Source organism: Triturus cristatus, chromosome 1_2 (assembly GCF_964204655.1).
Source record: "Triturus cristatus chromosome 1_2, aTriCri1.1, whole genome shotgun sequence".
Taxonomy (NCBI): domain Eukaryota; kingdom Metazoa; phylum Chordata; class Amphibia; order Caudata; family Salamandridae; genus Triturus; species Triturus cristatus.
In genome coordinates, this window is record NC_140580.1 from 649,774,320 (window position 1) to 649,786,660 (window position 12,341).

Genomic DNA, 12,341 nt, shown 5'->3' on the forward strand with positions numbered 1-12,341 from the left:
GGTATTTGAAGACATAGGGCCCCATTAGGATGGCGGGCGGTGACCACCGCTGGCCCGGCGGTGGCGGTCCGCCCGCCGGATTGCCCCGTATCACCCCTTGCCATATTACTATGGCGAGAGGCACCGCGGCGGATGGAAAGCCCATCCGCAGATTTTCCGCTGGTCGGATTCCTGACCGGGCGGAAAAGGGGCTGAATATGGTCACCGCTATCCATATTAGAATGTGGCATATTTCATGCCTTTCCATGGCAGAGACTCCGCCATGGAAAGGCATGCGGTATTTGCTCGGACTTGTGTTGGCGAGTTGAACCAGAGAAGTTGACCTGGTGTGTAACGAAAGTATAGAAACACAGATGTAAGCGGCTGCTTCTTATGTTTCTATGAAATACGAGACAGGAGAACGGGATTGAGAATTAGAATAAGGAAATACATGGTGCAACTTTTGTCCTGATGATGGTCTCGAGGAATAATCTTGCAGATAAGGAGACCGAAACGTCGACGCTCTGACACTGTTTTGATACAAGGAAAAGCCATTTAATGTTTATACGCATTATTATCTAAACCAATGGTTTGTGTTATATGACCAACTGTGGATGGTACATATCTAAGAAGAAAAGTGTCAATCACTACTGCTGAGGTTTCTCATTTAAACAGTAGTTTGTGTTGCCAATGTTCAAATTTGTTTTGTAGATTACGCACGTTTGTGCATGAAATCAAGGAAATATTCTAGAAAAAAATTAATTTCAGATAAAAAACAATACAAAAGAATGAACTATGTCTTTTTTGTATTCTGTTGTTTATATCTGAGTTTTCTGATAAATCAAGTTCACCACGGTGACTGTTCAAGTAATTAATAGCAGTGAAAAAATCCTCAAGGATTATTATTGTGTTCATATACTATACCCAATTCCTTGGGGTTGAATGGGTTGCCCTATTGTTTAGCATTTGCTAAGGGAGCCCGTTGCGGGCCCTCAGGGAGGTGCGGGGGTGCACTTGGGGGGTACCTATGGTACCCACAACATTGGCATGGACAAGGTGGCAGGCACCGTGTGGTGCTTGTCACATTGTGCATGCCAATACACAACGTCCATTCACAACATAGTGGCGCCCGCCACAATCTTGTGAATGCGGGATGCGACAGCCACAGTGGCAGTGGCATCCTAATTGACGGTGCGGGACCGCCGCACCACTGGCGGCCGGTCCCGGCACCTCCTAGGGTGGCAGGCGGACAGAAGTCCGCCTGCCATCCTAATAGGGCCCTAAATGTTAAACCTGCTAAGAAGGCTAAAGCCTGAACTCTAAATGCTAGTTTGTTCACAGCTCTACTTCAGGCAATGAGTACAGCAAAGTCTGTATGGAGTAAAAGTTCGCTTTACTTGAACAGGCATGCAGCTTACATCATTTTACAATGAATTTGATAAGGCCTAACTAATACAAATCAAGTCTAACACCCCCGCCGCCCCTAATGAATTTCCCACAAACCTTTACACATATTGAACCTCCTCCCCAACCCCTTCGTTTCGCCACCTGCCTACCTCCTGCCTCATTCCTCGGTCATCTGTTTTCCCTCTGTCCTAAGCTACTGTGACTGCCCCAACCCTTCCTGCTTGCCTCAAAACCCTGAACAGACGTTTTTCATGCCCCCTCCCGTGCCTTTTCTTGAGACAATGTCCTATTTTGAATAAGATGCAAAAAAATAAAAAAACAACTTTGGAACAAAATGTTTTAATTTGAGAAACATGAAGAATTTTTTTGTTCACACTGTCGCTTAAACAGTTAAATCAAACATTACCACCAGCTATCAGACATAATAGTGTGGAGAAAAGCTGCCATTAAACAGCTACCTTTTTAACCCCAAGTATTCAAACCCAGCATATCAGATAACCTCCTTTTAATATTTAGCAGATATAATTCATTCGCTATGAATGAAAGATGGACCCCATCTGGACCGAAGAATTGGAAATCATCTTTTGTTATATCCACATGAGCCAGCCAATTTATCCCATTAATATTGCAAAAACGATGACGTTCTCTGTTTACTTTTCGTCTGGCTCTGTCTCCAGCTGTGAATTTTTCAGCTCCCCTCTAAACCCTTCTGGGCACTAAAGCAGTCAGTATCAGTTTTGATTTGGCCAGGATGTGACTATTAATTCTAAATCTGATTTCATTGCAGTCCAAGACCTGAAAGCTGGACAATATCGCTTTTGCCCAAATGAATAAGTAAAATGTTTGGACATTTTCTGGACAAATGCAGCTCACTTAAGAATGGTGAGAGAGGGTCTATTTTTTATCATAAGGTACCCCAGGCCCGTTCTGTCCACACCTGAGGTATGAGACCCTTGTCCTTGCCCTGACAGCCTAATTTGTAGCCCGTGTTAAATTGACCGGAGGGTCCTGTTTTACTATATAGCAAATGCCCTGGGCCATCCTTGTCCCTCAGCCAGTATGAACCCCTACGTAGGCCCTGCCAGCCTGATCTGTAGGCCTCTTGTTAAGTTGACCGGAGCTCTGCACCCATTGTACTTAACAGCAGGCTCTAGGCTTGTCTGACCAAGAATTACAGCCAGCCTCTCTCAGCGAGGCCTCCTGCTCCAAATTAAAGAGCCCCCACCCTACCCGTGCACAAAGTTCACTGGCGCAGAGTTCACTGTCTCTCTATTCTGTAAACATATAGCACATCACATCCTGGGTCTGTACATGAGAATAGAGAAGTTCCCACCACAACAACCGTTGGACCGGCGTGATGAATGTGGCAACCCAGACACATATATCTAGGTATATATATATATTTTATTCCTTTGCATTACACATTTTCTGCTTGCCCTGTGCAATTTACGACGAGCGCTTGGCTTCAGAATATAACCTTTCACCTAGTCTACGTTCCGCATTTTTAGTGGGATAGAAAACAACACGTCTGATAAAATGTGCAAACCATGCACTAAGTGACGTAGGTAGAAGTGGCGTGAGATGACGTTACTGTAGGCGCTTCTCATAGCCTTAAACAGTATAAAAAGGGAGCTCACACAGTCCTCGGCGGACTACCCCACCCGTCTATTAGTAGATGGCAGGCGGGTGTGGGTGCTCCCCAAGAGCTCTTGTTTTTTGTTTTTAAGATACAATTTAACTTGCCAATATATATGCAGTATATGCTATGTATGCTATTTTTGTCTCTAAATTGGTGTTTTCTTATTGAGAATTTAATGCTTATATTACACTTGCAAGGCTGTTTTCTTTTAGGTAGGTACGTGAGTATTCTCAGTATTTTAGATGAAGTGTGTTTTGCATTCTGAGAACATTTTCCTTGATTTAACTTATGTTTTTCATAATGCATTTATAAATGTGTCTTTGAGGTTTTCTGAAGTGTCTCTCTCCAAACGAGTTCAATGCTTCCATGTAGAAATGCCTTCTGATTCATGGGAGGTCACTATATTTGTATTTTCATGCCTTTTTCTTGAAGTTTCTTGAAGTTGCACCTTCTAAATAAATCTGTTAAACCTTTTGGCTTAGTTTCCATGACTCACATATCTGTTTCCTTCATTTTTAGTGCAAGCGTTTCCAGGCACCCCGCCTCAAGTTAAGGTGCCCCTTTTGCCCCTAAATCACTCCCTTGATCATTCGGTGAAGGTCCCCCGTGCCCCCTAAAATAACTCCCTCGAACAATGGCATCAATTGACCCCATTTCATACCGCCTTTACCCCACCAATCGATATTTATATCGTCAAAGCTAAAGCCAAGGTTCTGTCCATATTGATTTCTTTCGGCTTGCTTTGCTGCCCATTTTATAAAAAAATTCCGATGATCCAGACGTTTGCCACGGACGCAGATGGGCTCAACAGACTACCTAAAAAGAGAAAAATTTTAGAAACGAAAAAAAAATCATAAATCCTCTAGCTCTCTAACATATTTCAAACAACAATTGGGAGACCATCGGCCCAAACTTTTTAAGGGCTTCAAAGAGAAACCTCTGCTTACTGCCTCTGAAGCAGCACCTATTCTGAAGGAATGAGTACCGAAATCATTACGATTATAACCTAAAAGGCTTAATGTTTTTCTTAAAACTGATCAAATCTGTGATGCTTTTAAAGAAGAGCAGTCCTGATGTTTGAAAATAAAGATGGGCAAAGAACCACTTACTGATCTAAATTCAAACCAAGCTTTCACCGGGCAAAGCGGGTAGCTCAGCTACCACTGTAGCTCCTGTCCCCTTTTAATCTGTCTTTGATTTTTCCAACAGAATTCGTAAAGACAGTCTGGTTATCAACACGTTTGAAACTTTTAGCCCTTTAAACTCTGCTCTTCCCAGTAACACTGAGATCCTGAAGGGTCCAATAAATAACCAAACCATACATAACTTGAACAAAAAGAATTCAAATTGTGAATAGCAAATTTGTGGTAAAACTTGAATGATGTTGCCTAATAGTCTAAAAGATATGGGTTTTCTCCCAAACTGACAGCGCTTCTTCATTTTTGCCCAACCTTGTAAAATTCTCTTACCTAGTTCTCCCGCTGATGGTTCGTAGCGCCAAAAGCACTTACCATAGAAGGCTAGACCTGCGAGTTTGCCAGCAATTGTAGTGGCAGAAATATTCTATACTATGTTGGCCATTATGAACCGAAGAACGTCGTCCCTACTATTTTCCCAACCTACTGCAATTTCCCATACCTCCTGTGGAATCTGGGTTTTCACTGGGTCTGCTCCGGGCGCCAAACCACTGAATCTCAGCCACTGGGAACGAAATAACACATCTGCTATATTATTATCTGTTCCTGGTACGTGTTTAACCTTAACAATTATATTGTACATCTGGCAACCTAGCAAGAATCTTTGTAAAAGTTTAAGAAGGAGTCTGACTTTAGCCTTTTGACTATTTACCAGGTCAACCACGGTTTTACTGTCAACATGAAAAATAACAGTTTTGTTTGATAATTTCTTGCCCCAAACCGCTAATGCCACTAGCAGAGGAAAGAATTTGAAAAAGGCTATGCTTCTCTTCTCAGAAATACATGTTATTGATTCTTTGAATGCCACCCCCAGGAGCCCCCGTTGTGCAGAACTTGAGTGAGCAGCAGAGACTTCTGGAAGCCCTCCAACCATAGTGGGCAGGGCAGGGCCGGACTGGCCGTAGTTTGCGCCGGGCGTTTCCCCAGTGGGCCCCCAGGATGGGGGCCGGTTTTGGTCCCCAGGGGGGGGGCGTTTTTGTTACAGGGACATTTTTGCAGCATAGCTGCAATATCAGCCCTGTAACAAAATCGTCCGGAACTGGCCCTGGCAAACAGCTCGGCCGCACCCCCAACCCCCCCGGGGGATGCGGCCGAGCACTTGCCCAGGCCAGTTTTTGGTTCCCAGTCCGGCCCTGATAGTGGGAGTACTCCTACAGGCCCATTCATTTGAACGGGTGAGCCAGTTTGGATGCCTAAGAGTGCCGCTCTGATAAATTTTAATCATCAAATATGCTAACATTTTCAACCCTAAGGAATTTTCAGAAATTGAGAGCTCTGCATTTGACACTTTTGTTCCTTGTTAGTATTTTCTATTACTCTTTATTTGCTGTTTTGTTTTCCCTTGATGCAAACGTACATGCTAATAGGAAACCAGGATGGCTCCACGAGTTATTTATTAGCGTTGACTTTCTCATTAATATCTGATCAATTATTCTTATGGCTGACTAATAACATGTGGAAACTATTTTTGTAATGGTTGCTTGCTTGTTGACTTAAAATCAATTGAAAAAATAGATGACAGTTCTACGTGTTTTGAATTATACAATTTATGATACAAGTTAGAAATTTGCTCGTAATATTCATAGTCGCCGCGTATGCTTTTTTCTACACATAAATTGAAATATCAGATTCATTAAAATATCAGATTCATTAAAAAAAAATCAAAATGTAATCCATTTTTAGTGTCCGAGTTTTACTTTAGGAGGTAGAACAACTGATGTAGAAGATGTTTTTTACTGGTACACACTTCTCAGCCAGAGCGTCATCCCTCTTTCCTATCGTTCGTTCTCGTTGCTCGGCAGGCAGGTGTTTCTTTCCGTCCGTGCCTCACAACAGAAGTTGATTTCTAGGATAAATTTAGTACCGACCGGACTGATTTACTTTAAGTTCAAGTTTCTAAGCCGGCAAGAAAAAGTGCAGCACGGGACCTGTAGACTTCCGGTCCGTTGCTAGGCGATTGTACATTTTCCGGTCCGTTGCTAGGCGATTGTACACTTTCATATGCTGTGAAGCGGCAGGTGGAGAGAAGAAGGGTAAGAAACTTGAGAGCAATACCCCTGGCAAGGGAAGGTCGTGAAAAGAGCGTGTGGTACAGAGAAGAGAGGGGTTATGTATGGGTGCACCGATCGTAAATGTTTGCGGCTTTTCCTCAGTGAAGGGGTATCAGATAAAAAAAACTCCGAAGCATAAGAGGACCGAGTAATTTGGAACGCTAATTACATTGTTTTTTCCCCCGTACTGCGCTTCGAATGGCATTTCCGAAGTTTCTAAATTAGCGCCGTAAGACCGAGCGTTACTATTATTACCAGGACACAAGTCCGAAAAATACTTGGTGGGGATGAGGGGCAGCTAACTAGCTTGTCCTGTTCGCCATGAAATTTTGTGACGTTACATGAAGTGGATTCCCAGAAGTGGTTACACACCGCTAATATCCTTGCTTTAAATGGAAAAATATAAAAGCTCAGAAACTCTCTATTTAGAGCACTTGTTTGTTCCTGATAACTACTCTCATTAGATCCACTGCAGCAGTGCAAAGAAGTGTGGGTACTATTCCTTTCAAATTAAAGAAGTGCAGGTACTCAGTACCAGACATAACCTGCCAATTCAAAGCGTTGCCTAATATTATTATGCAAAAGAGAATGATCCAATATACAGGCGCTCGCTTAGTCAGAATACTGCCTTTCTCATGCATTTCAGCCTTGAAAAAGTCTCTGTGACAAAACATATGTCGGCTGCCTTTCTGTATTGGATATCACGTTTGACACAAGAAATGTGAAAAAATGTGGAAATAATAAATCACGCAAAATACAACTTCAACTTTGCTAAACTTAATTATTCATTACAATTTATGACTTTGAATTTCCAAAATTTGTGTGCAGTTTAGGATGTGCGAATATTCTGACATAGCCACCATCACCTTGTATATTGTAATGCTTTTTTAAACGACCTGCCTGCCTGGCGGTCATTTATAAATCTGGTGGGCGAAACTCCCACCAGGGCAACTGAGTAATTTACTCAGTTGCTCTGGCGGACCCACGGGCCACCCGCCAAGAATTAAATCAGCCTCTTTGTCTTTCCCCTGTACAGTTAAAGGGACAGTGAGCGAGAGGGCAGAGATAACCTTTTAGATGCAAATAGGAACATCTGCCAATGGTCCAGCGTTAATATTCCTGGGGGGAAACAGCAAACGCTAAAAAGACATTGGAGCTTATTTACAAGCCCCTTGCGCCACCGGTAAGCCACTTTTTTCCATATTAAAAGCAGGGCTTTAAGTGGGCCGGGTCTGAGCACCGGCAGTTATTTTCAGGGGGCCTTGAAACGGGTCTCTATCTATTTTCGGGCTTCGCGGAGGTAGTCCGTTTTCTTTTTTTTCCTTGGACTATTGTTACACACATACTTAAGCAAATCAAGCTAATGCACTCCCAGTACCCCTGGCATCCCCACACCAGCTCGATCAGAGGCTCAACTAGAGCCAAATTTTGGGAGCGGCTAAGGAAAAATTTCGAGGGGGAGGAGCTTATTATTCCAGTAGTAGGAAGTGTGGTGATGCAGGGGCTCTAAGAAGGGTTGAAAAAACGACAAAGAATCATTAACATGTAAATGGTCTTTTAAAGACCTGTGAAATACTCGGGTGCGGCTTTGTGTGTGCCCATGAAGCTGTCTCAGCCCGGGGCTGTCACACACAACGGGGGCAGGGGGGCTGAAGCCCTTTGAACCCAATGGGCGTTGCACGCCTCAGCTCGATTATAAGGTCTTCCTTTAAAGTCCATTTTGGTTCTCCGTTTCTGAGGTACCTCTTCGATTGCCAGTTTCTGAGTTGAGTATCGTGCATATGCCAGAGGCTGGCAGAGCTATCGACATTGGCATTTGGGTTCACCCCGTCCGGATTTTCCAGTTTATGTAAGTACCGAACTGACGCCATGTTTTTCAAAAACACCTCATTCCAATGATAAGATACCTTTTTAGAAATGTTATGTGAACTGGACCTATCTGATAGACGTAACCAGATAGGACGGTGCGGAGCACTGCAGAACTAGTCTGGTCTGAGCACCAAACCACAAAATCAGTTGAGATTTAAAAAAAATAGGATAGTGTCAAGCAAGAAAATTTAGAGTTTATTTTGAGCAAATGACAACTTCTAAAGTACTATATACGATGAAAGAGGACGTGTTACCCTTGAGCTTTTTCTTTCAGGTAAAGTGACTGCTTCCTAAACGCGGTTTTGAAAATAGACCTTTCCACCAGGCAGTTTACTGCAGGTCAGCAGGGTTGGATTGGGATAAAAAAAATCGTCCGGGGCACACTAAAAAAAAGTGGCCCACATTTGCAGATTGCCTTTCCGCAAAGCACTGGTTCGGCGAAGTTTTTTTTAAAAGAAGGGGGTGGGTGGGTCTCTGACAAAGGCATGTTTTCTTAGGAGGGGAGAGAGCAAGCCTGAGCGAGGAATTAAAAATTTGCGAACATACGTGACAAGAATTTTCAATTCTATTAAGGACAAGGAGGCGAGGATTATGCTTTCTCATTTCTTTACTAGAAATGCTCAGCAGCCAATAAAAACACAGTATATGCAATAAAAAACTACAATACCCAGAAACACCAGGGTATGACGTGTATAACCATAGAGTCTGCAGTATAAAAGGACATATAGCAAGAACAACGTCCTCTTTCTTTGGTGAGGAGAACAGTTCAAAATAACAGGAAACAGTTCAAGAATTACGATGACCAAAAGGAGGAATCAACCATCAGCAACCGCAGAAGTCCATAAAGAAAACACGCAGCACTGGAAGGCCGCCGGACACTGGGAGCAGAAGGCGAACAGATGCAGAAGAAACCAGAAGAAGCCGTAACCTCATCACTTCGGGTCAGGACCTGAAAAGAGACAGACTGCCGTAAAAAACATCCCATATAATAAAATGTATAAAAAGGGGGGGAAAAAATATCAGAGAACCATGACTTATCAGAAGAAACATACAATGCATATGCAAGAACATCAGTATAAATGCAAAACAAATACATCAGAAAAAACATAATGGGTGGGATAATCCTCGCCTCCTTGTCCTTAATAGAATTGAAAATTCTTGTCACGTATGTTCGCAAATTTGTAATTCTATGTCAGGACAAGAGGCTCCGATTATGCTTGTTCAAAGCTTATCCACCACTACTAAGGCCACCTGATCAATAGGTTTATAATAGAAAGATTTAAACATGGAATCAGAGGACCAATCTGCAGCCTTCATAATGTCAGACAAAGTAACACCCATTGAAAAAGCTTTAGAAGCCATTGCTCCCCGTGCCGAATGAGCACCAAAAATGGACACATCAATGCCGGCCTCAGACATAAGCCAGCGAACCCAACGAGCTAAAGTAGCCGGGGTCACAGGGCGAAAGGGCTTCTGCAAAGCAATCAACAGTTGACCCTGCACGTAAAGAAGCAGTACATACCTCGTAATCCTTAACGCATTGGACCACACAAAGGTTGGGACGGTGAGGAAAAGAAGGATAGGAGATCAGAGAAGTATTCGTTTTAGTACGACGAGATAGTCGAAAAGTGACACCCTCAGGGGTAAAAGAACGACCAGCTAAGTCTAGTGCTCGAACGTCAGACACCCGTCTGCAAGAAACTAAACATAGCAACATTGTCAGCTTGGCCGACAACTGTTTGCGGGAAAGCAAGGAGTTGGAAGGCCAGGAGTCTAAAAACTTCAAGACAATAGATACATCCCATAAAGTCGTGTATTTAGGACAAGGAGGAGTCGTCAAACGTATACCCTTGAGCAATTTTGTAATCAAAGGGTGTTCACCTACAGGTTTCCCATCAAGAGGACTATGGCCTGCTGAAATAGCAGAACGGAAATTGTTAACCGTCCGATAAGCTAAGCCTGAAGAAGCAAGAGACGCTAAAAAATTAATAACTAAAGAGACATCCGCAGAAACGGGATCAGCTTCCCGTTGAACACACCAATCACACCATCGTTTCCAAGAACCTGAGTAGCGTTTGTGAGTGTTGGGTGCCCAAGAGTCACTGATGAATTTGCAAGCGTCGCGTGAAAGGCCTGGGACCGACCAACGGTCCCCGAAAGTCGCCAAGCCAGAAGGCGGAGAGAGCCTGACTGGATCAGGGGATGCGGATTCCCGAGAGGGTCCAGCAAAAGATTCCATTTCTGGGGAAGAAGGATCGGCACCGCACAAGACATTTCCAGGAGAACTGGGAACCAGGGCTGAGCCCTCCACAGAGGAGCTATCAGAATTAGCTCTGAATGATAACGCCTTGTGCGAGCTAGGACTTTCGGAATCATCATGAACGGAGGAAAGGCGTAACATAGAAGGGCAGGCCAGATTTGGAGAAATGCGTCTGTGGCCAGGGCTTCCGGATCCGGTCTCCAGCTGAAGAACCGGGGAAGCTGCGAGTTGAGGCGAGAGGCAAACAGGTCGATCTGACTCTGCCCCCAAAACCGACGGAGGGAGTGAAAGATGCGAGGATGAAGTCTCCAATTGCTGAAATCCCGAAGGTGGCGTGAATGCCAATCCACAATCTGATTGTTGCGGCCCGGAAGATACTCGGCAATAACTGTGATCTTCTTTTGTAGACAAAAATGCCAAAAATCTTTGGCGATCTCTGCCAAGATCCTGGACCTCGTGCCGCCCAACTTGTTGACATAACGCACCGCGGACACATTGTCCATGCGGAGAAGAATGCAACAATTGGACCGAAGAAGCGTGAAGCAACGAATCGCAAAGGATCCCGCCAGGAGTTCTAGACAGTTGATGTGGAGAGACAACTCCTGAGGGGACCAACGACCCCCCGTTGAAATGGGACCGCACCGGGCTCCCCAGCCCCACAGGCTGGCATCGGACTCTATTACCATTTCCGGGGAGGAACCGAACAGGGCTCGTCCATTCCAGGCCTCCATGTGGTCCAACCACCACTGCATCTCGCACCTCGCCTCCTCTGAAAGAGGAATCTGATCTGAATAGCGAAGACCCTGCTGAAGATGACGGATCTTCAACCGCTGTAATGCCCTGTAATGCAGAGGACCCGGGAAAATCGCCTGAATTGAAGACGCCAAAAGACCGACTACACGAGCTATGGATCTCAATGATACAATCCGTTTGGAGACAATCGAAACCAACTCCCGTTTGATGTAACGAATCTTCTGAGTGGGTAAAAGAAGCTGACAGGTCAGAGAATTGATCTGGAAGCCTAGAAAGTCCATCACCTGAGAAGGAAGGAGGACAGATTTCTGCGGGTTCACAAGAAATCCCAGAGATTGTAAAAGATCAATCGTCCACTCGAGATGCAAGATCAATGTGTGAGGACAATCTGCCATGATCAGAATGTCGTCCAAATAAACAACCATGCGGAGACCCCGAGCACGTAAGTGTTCTACCACTGGCTTCAGAAGCTTGGTGAAGCACCAGGGCGCCGACGATAGGCCGAAGGGGAGGACTTGATATTCGAACCAATTCCCTTGCCACTGGAACTGGAGAAATCGCCGATGTGGCCCGAAGATTGGGATTGACAAATAGGCGTCTTTGAGATCGAGACGAACCATCCAATCTCCCGCTCGGAGAAGATCTCGCAAAAGATGGATGCCTTCCATCTTGAAATGGCGGTAAACCACTCCGCCGTTGAACTCTTTGAGATTGAGGACCAGGCGGGAACCGCCCCCTCGTTTCTGAACCAGAAACACCGAACTGACAAACCCTCTTGGATGGCGGGTAGTAGGAAGAATAGCTCCCTTCGCAAGAAGGGAGTCGATTTCCGATGAAATGATCTCCTGATCCTGTAGAGAGAACACCAACGGGGTGGGAAGGAGGGATTGATGTTTGGGCTGGTAAAATTCTATCTTGTAACCCTGAACAGTGTCGAGAACCCATGCATCGTTGGAGATTAACTGCCAATTGTGGAGAAAAAATTGGAGTCTTCCCCCCAAAACCACCTCGGAAAAAGGAATCAGCCTCACCTGAATTGTTGGAGTCGTGATGACCCCCTTGTTGTCCTCCGAAGCGACCTTTCTGGAACTGTCCCCTCCCTTTGCAGGAGGGATAGAAGTTAGAACGGGTGGTGAAGCCGGTATCCTGTCCACCTCCGCTGTGGGACTGAAAACCCCGTTGAGAGT

The 12,341-nt window shown here is 44.7% G+C and overlaps 1 protein-coding gene across 2 annotated transcripts in view; it reads left to right on the forward strand.

Annotated features, from left to right (window-relative positions):
* The first annotated feature begins 6,179 nt into the window (after positions 1 to 6,179).
* The window catches only part of LOC146867798 (DPY30 domain-containing protein 1-like), a 148,369-nt gene continuing 142,207 nt past the window's right edge, over positions 6,180 to 12,341 (forward strand). The window contains exon 1 of one of the 2 annotated variants that reach the window (XM_085608083.1): positions 6,180 to 6,254. The gene's annotated coding sequence lies outside the window, so the exon portion shown is untranslated. The remainder of the gene's footprint in view (positions 6,255 to 12,341) is intronic. The other variant, XM_085608094.1, reaches the window with a different exon arrangement.